The following is a 6536-nucleotide window of genomic DNA, read 5'->3' as shown; positions in this document are numbered from 1 at the left end:
CCCTGAGCTCACTGCCTGGTCAACACAGGCTCCAGCTGGAGGTTAGGATGAGCTCTGAGCTCATCAGCTGATCAGGGTTGGGTCTGGCAGGAACCCCAGCTTTCGCATGGCTTCAAATTGCAGGGCGTAAAGACTGCTGATGTTCTCTCTTCCCCTCTCTACTGAATTCAGAGGGAAAGGAGGGAATGAGCAGCAGCAGCAGCACTCTTCCTCTGGGCTCTGGAGCTACCTGAAAGCACAGGCCCCACTCCATGCCAACAGCTCATGTGTGGCACAGCCAAAGTGGGGTGCAGTCACCCCACCACACCCCCTCTTGAGCTGCACCTAGACGCAAATAATTTGTTGATTACAAATTAATCATTCCTGATCTTCTTCCTAGTCTCCCTCAGGATAATGGGAAAGGGATAATGTTTGCCAGCTAGCCAACCCAGAAGTGTTTGACTTGTATGGGGTAAAATATTTATCAGCAGGTTTGTCATGTAAGTAAGGTTTGGGTCCTGCTCACACTCCTCTTTCTCAGGATTTTTACAGTTAATTTTACTTTCAACTAATGGTTTCTTATTTCCCACCTCTGACTCTCTCAGCTGATGATAGAATACGTAGGGACTTTAGTAGTGATTAAAGTGATGGAGTTAATTTTTCTTTGGTTTCAACAAACAGAGCGTAGATGATCTCATTTCAGTCTGGGAATTCCAGTTATGTGTCATTACCATGGAGAATTAAAACTCATCAGATAAACCAAGACGTCTTTTTTTTTTTTAATAAAAGAATGTATTGTCTTCATGTGTAATGACTTTTATAAAATTATAAGGCCATTTATAATGAGAGTATCTCTGTGGTCAGTTAAGTGTTACTAATAACTTGTATGCAGTTAACCACCTTTCTTTCCTCACAACTAGAATAAACCTAAAGCTCCCAGTTTATTCTTCTGCTGTAGAGTCTCCTCATGGTTTGACCCACACTAACTTGGGAACCCTGTACAGTTCAGAATACAGGCAGCAATTCTCCAAACTTGTGTGAAGTCTGTTTCTCAGGTAATTACGATGATGATTGCATCTAAGGTAATTGTCCTGAAAACTTAATGACAGAGTCCTGGCCAAATTCCAGTTTGGATAGTTGTATTCCATCCATCTACAGTTCTGCTCATTCTGTCAGTTGTGTATACATCTTGTTTTAAACCATTATGTAAAGTTCCTGTGCACTGGTTAAGTGATGCATTTCATCCAGTGATAGCTGCATTTCAGTGACACTAAAGTAAGCGCTTGTGTGTATTTTGCAAAAAGCCTTTGGGTTTCCTGACAATAAAAGGTGCTATATAAATATAAGTTGTTCTTACACATGGATGTAGCAAAAGCATTTGCACTGATCAGGATATTCTGTGAATGCCAAGTTAAAAAAAAAAAAAGAAAAAAATAGCTGGCAGAAATTGCACCTATTTTTGTCAGAATATTTTTCTGTATTCCTAATTAGTCGTAGTTTTCTGAAAAGCAAATAAGTTATTAAGTATCACTTCCTTGAACATGTCCAGGGATCTGCCTTTTAAAAACTCAAACTTTTTGTTGACGGAAGAAGAGTTAGGCCTTCAGTGTCAAACAGTTATAGTTGTTTCTAAAGAATATAATCCATTTGTAACCATGTTGGATAAAGTTTTCTAAAAAATTTCAGAAGTTAAGCAAATTCTGACGGGGTAACCTTCCAGGTTGTCACTCATGCTCCAAAATAAGTGGCCATACATGCAGAAAATCAGAAATAGCATTCAGGTATGGCAATGCCCCTAGATCATATTTTCAAAATTGAATTAGGTTTTTTTTTCCTGCACTTGAAATATAGTTCAGGAAATTCTGAATGTAAAGCACAAAAATTATTTTGAAATAGCTCCCTGAATAGACCATATGATTTTGGAAATCAGTGGCTTTGCCTTTCCTGGTTTATATTTTTCTGTGGTAACTCACGTATGGTTGGCTTCTTACCCTAATCCTGATCTGAGGCTGATCACTGTAACTGAATTTCTGTGGAGCCCAGGAAGGATTTAGAAATTCCTGCTAATAGGGTGAGAATCTGAGTTAATGTTTCTAAGAGGAGGGAGCCACAATTTTCAGCACAGGTAGCAGAAAGCCCAAGGGACAGGCTTGAGCCACTTAGTTCCTTCAGGGTTTAGGGAGGATTCTGGCATGACTTGTACAGTTAAGTTATGAAGCATCCCTCCAGCTTTATGGACCTCAGCATTACGTGTTAGATCTCTGCCTGCAACACACCCTCTATGCTTAAGCTTGCAAAGGGTCCTCAGAAGGCCAGCTTACAGTTGTCATCTTTGGTGCCTGCACTGGAGACTCTTCTCCTAATCACTTATAGGGCTGCTAGGTGATATCTGCATTGCTCCAGTACTGGACCGGGAGTGCTGCAAATAGGCATGCTCCGTCCATATGTGTTGCCTCCCAAAATGGAAGTCACGTAGTCACCTCATTGTGGCTCTGGACCCATACCAGTAAATTCAAGAGAGTTTTTAAGCTCTGTAGAGTTTATTGGCATGTGCCAAGTTTCACACTGGGGCATCTACATTACTTCCATCTTGGGAGGTGGCACATACAGAGTGGATGCAGCAAGATTATCTACACAGTACTGTTTGAGTTGCTTATCTCTGTTCTAGCCCCTTTGTATCAGGTAAAAGGTCCTTCAATGAGATTTAGGCTCCATGGTAAGTACACAGCAACTGAGACACAGCTACTGCAGCATGTGCAAGCATACTTGAATTGGCTAGATTGGATAGCAGTAGCAGTGAAGCTGCAGCAGTCTGGGCTGTACCAGCCTGCTTGGAGCAATGTGTACTTAACAGCTGAAGCCTGTGTTATCCCAGCTTCACTATTATTAGTACCCAAGCTAACTAGATTCCAGCTAGCCCACCAGGCTTGTCTACATGAGGTTCAGTCTGACTGCAGTGTAGATACTCTAAATCACTTAAGCACTTCCAAAAATGTTGCTTATAGTGCCTATAGAAATACAGAGACTGCAACTATGGAGCCAGTGCCACTTTTGCCCCCACTTTTGTCTTAAACCGAGAAGGCCAGTTGTGTGATTTGTTTGATCTGTGGTTTTGTGAAGAAGAGCTTGGATTTGGTCCAAAATGCTTGCCTTCACCATGGTGAAGATGTCTTTACTGAAAGACCAAGTTCCCAACAGCTGATCTGAGAAAGTGTTCAATAATAGATTATCCCTGACAGCATTGATGAAAATGCCACACATCATAAATATAGGTCAACAATATATCTGACAGTAAAAGGATGCCTCTGTAGCCTTTTTTGGTCATTTGAACTGTTACTTCATGAGGTTTGCACTTTGGCAGGTACAGTAGATATCGTCACTGGCTGAAGAACCCTGAAGACATAAGGGAGACTGATACAGTAAATCTTTATTTACAAGCCTAAGCAAAACCTCACTATCGTAATCTTACAAAGGAGAGGAAAGCAATATAAAATGCCCAGCATTCCTACTGTAACTAAGGGATTTAAAGCAAGTGAGAGAATAGATGGTTACCATTCTGATGTTCTCTTCCTCCTTACTCTGGGTTTCTCAGGAAGCCCATCATATACCCTGTCCATCACTAATGCATATGTGTAAGATAGACCCATTTTTGCATTTCCTCCCTCACTAATTGGGTACACATTTTTGGTTGGCCACAGACTTCGAAGGCTACTTATTAATTAGCATTTATGTCCCAACAACATTGGCTTGTTGCTACGGGAAGTGTGGTTAAAACTGTTAGCACTTTGGAGCAGTTAATATTTTTACTTCCTTCAAAAATTGTCCAAACTCAGTGAAGACATCTGTTTTACTTGTGTGCTATTTATTATGCCATCCCAACCACTCATTTATTATGTCGTGGCTTATTTTATGACCATGAGTTAAATACTAGTTACCTACTCTTGTTCAGTAGGCCTATGTACTCTTTATTCACAGGACTTTGGTCCTGTTTGTTCCCTCTTTTTGTTCCCTCTTTACATACTTGTAGTTGTAGGCTATAGCTCATTCCTGACAATACTGTAGGTCTGTTGGTATGGTTCTTGTATAGCTCAGACGAGGCCTTCCTAACTTCCTTTGTATGCCAGTCAGAGCTGTGTTCTCTTTTATTGTGCAGCTTATGTCAACCACCTTTTACACATGGGGCATTTTGAAGGATGGTGTCTGAGACGATTCTGTTTTGCCGTAGAATACAGTAGAGGTGGCAGTGGGATGTGTGATGTACATGATCGAAAAGAGTGGTAAACTATATCTTTTCAATGGATAGTCATTTAGGTTAAGTACAAACAGTCAAAAAGCCTGAAGCTGAATTGATTCAGTCTTCACAGGTTAGTCTAAGCTGCGTAGGTTGAACCGATAAGCAAGTAAATAGATATTCACTTTTGATTCCAGAAATGCATCCACATGCCTGCAGCAGTCCAGGCCAGAAGCCAGGGGGCACTAGAGCATGCTCCCTGCTCAGCAGGAGTAGACATCCTGAGGTATGGCTAGCCCACCCGCCCTGCAAGGGGGGAATTGTGGGGAAGGTGCAAACATCCTGGGATGCTGGGGACTACAAGTTAACTTGAACCTGGGCCAGAAGTTCAATTGACCGATTTAACCTAAATCTGATAATTTACCCTATTGAATTTAACCAATTTAACCTAAGTCTGATTCTACATCCAAATTTGCCTTAAACCAATTTCAGCCATTTTGAAAGCAGTTTGTGTGCGCTGAACTTCTGTTGTGTTACAGATTTGAATTGGTTTATACTTACACTGTTTTATGTGTAATTTCTTTTCCTAGCCTTAAGCTGTATTAACGTTACTTGTTTCTGCTATGGCACTGCCCAGGTATAAGACCAGAGTGAAAAAGGATATGGATAATGTTCCTAGATGGTAGTCACAAAATATATTGAAATCCCATTTCATGTTTTAAGTAAATAACTTCTCTCTTTTTCCACTTGAACTTGTTAAGATTTTCAAACCAGAGACTGTCTCCAAAATGGTTCTAAAGAAGTGTAAAATGCTTATTTTTCTCACCCCAGAAGTATGAATTTTAAAGTATGATGCTAAAGTCATTGCCAAATATAGCTCTCAGTTTATTTGTGTGTCTTGTCTGGAAATTTCAAAGTACTAGTCTGAGAAAAAGAAATACAGTTTTCTTTTTGTGTAATACAAATAACTCTGGAGCTCTATCTGTCACAGATTAAAAACCGCTATAGTCAGAGCCAGTGTCCCATTTGGGGAGGTGGTAAGGTGGTCTTTGCCTGAAAGATCCTGAAGCCTAAAATGTAAAATATCTCAATGACAAAAAAGACTATACTTAGAGTTAAGGATTTCCTGTGGTAACCCAGACCCTTCCGGAATATAGAGTTCAGAAAACTCAGAAAAACAGGAAGAGTTAGCACTCCAGCTGCATTCATTGAGCTAGGTGCAGCTGTGAATGGTGAAGCAATTTAGCAGATCTGTGATTGTGACATAGGGTGACTGGGAAAAAGGTAAGTCCTTCCATCTCTGTGTGTAATCAGTGGGAGAGAGTGCATATGCATTTTAGAGGATCCAGTGTAGTAGCTCACTGGATTGTGTGGGATGTGTCAGAGATTGGAATATTGTTGTAGCTGTGGTGGTTCAGGAATTATGTGAGAAGCAAGGGTTTTTTTGGTGATATATTTTATCATATCTTCCAGCTATACAGTTGGTCCAATAAAGGTATCACCAAAAAAACCTTGCTTCTTACTCTAAGAATTATCAGCAGTTAGGTGGAAAATGGTCTATGGTTTCAATGATGAGGAAGTGGCAGTTTAATGTCAGATGTGATCAAGGGGTTTTAAAATTTAGCAGATGTGGGAGGTTTTCACTTTGCAGAGTAGGCTAGGTGTTGAACTCTAGGGCAGTTTTATGCAGCACCTGCTCAGTACAGTTCAAAGGCAGACTGGCTATAGGACTGTATAAAGGCATTGCACACAAAGGCTGCAAACAGATCGCCATGCCCTTTGTTATGCCACAAATGCCCAAATTTGTGGCCACAACAAAAGGTAGTATGAATTTATGCTGTTATTTTGTGGCGGACCTCTGTTTTAAGACAGGAGAGCATGTGTAGCCTGGAGCTGCCCACGTTTTCCGGTTGTGCTGGGCAGGCTCACAGGACTTCAGGGAATTCTTTACAGGATCAGGCGTCTGCACTCCCAGAAGCACCTGCCCAGGCTTCCCTACTTGCAGAGGCATGCTGAGAGGGTTGTGCACAGAATCAGGCTCCAAAACCCCAGGAGTGGCAGGGGTCTGACCCTGTGGAACAACAGGTGAAATCTATTTCACCCAATGAAGCAGATCAGCCATGCCAGGACACATTGGCTAGGGACAGATTGACTTTTATTAGTAAATGTTTAGGATTGGGAATCCAAAAAAGATGACAAAGCTGGTAGGGAAATACAGATTGCCCAAGCAAGGGACTAACAATAGAGGGATGGGGGTAAGGAAGGGAACGCAACTAGGTTACAGGAGATACAAAGTTAGCCATATAAGCCCAGGGGTGGAGGATGG

The 6536-nt window shown here is 41.3% G+C and overlaps 1 protein-coding gene across 1 annotated transcript in view; it reads left to right on the top strand.

Moving 5' to 3' along the window:
- PARD3B (par-3 family cell polarity regulator beta) overlaps window positions 1-6536 on the top strand; it is a 999825-nt gene that overhangs the window by 837546 nt on the left and 155743 nt on the right. The gene's annotated exons all lie outside the window — the stretch shown is intronic.

Source organism: Gavialis gangeticus, unplaced genomic scaffold, assembly GCF_001723915.1.
Source record: "Gavialis gangeticus isolate Ggan-Ray unplaced genomic scaffold, GavGan_comp1, whole genome shotgun sequence".
In the NCBI taxonomy this organism is placed as follows: domain Eukaryota; kingdom Metazoa; phylum Chordata; order Crocodylia; family Gavialidae; genus Gavialis; species Gavialis gangeticus.
The sequence above is the reverse complement of the archived record's forward strand: the minus strand, read 5'-3'. Positions and strand labels throughout refer to the sequence as shown.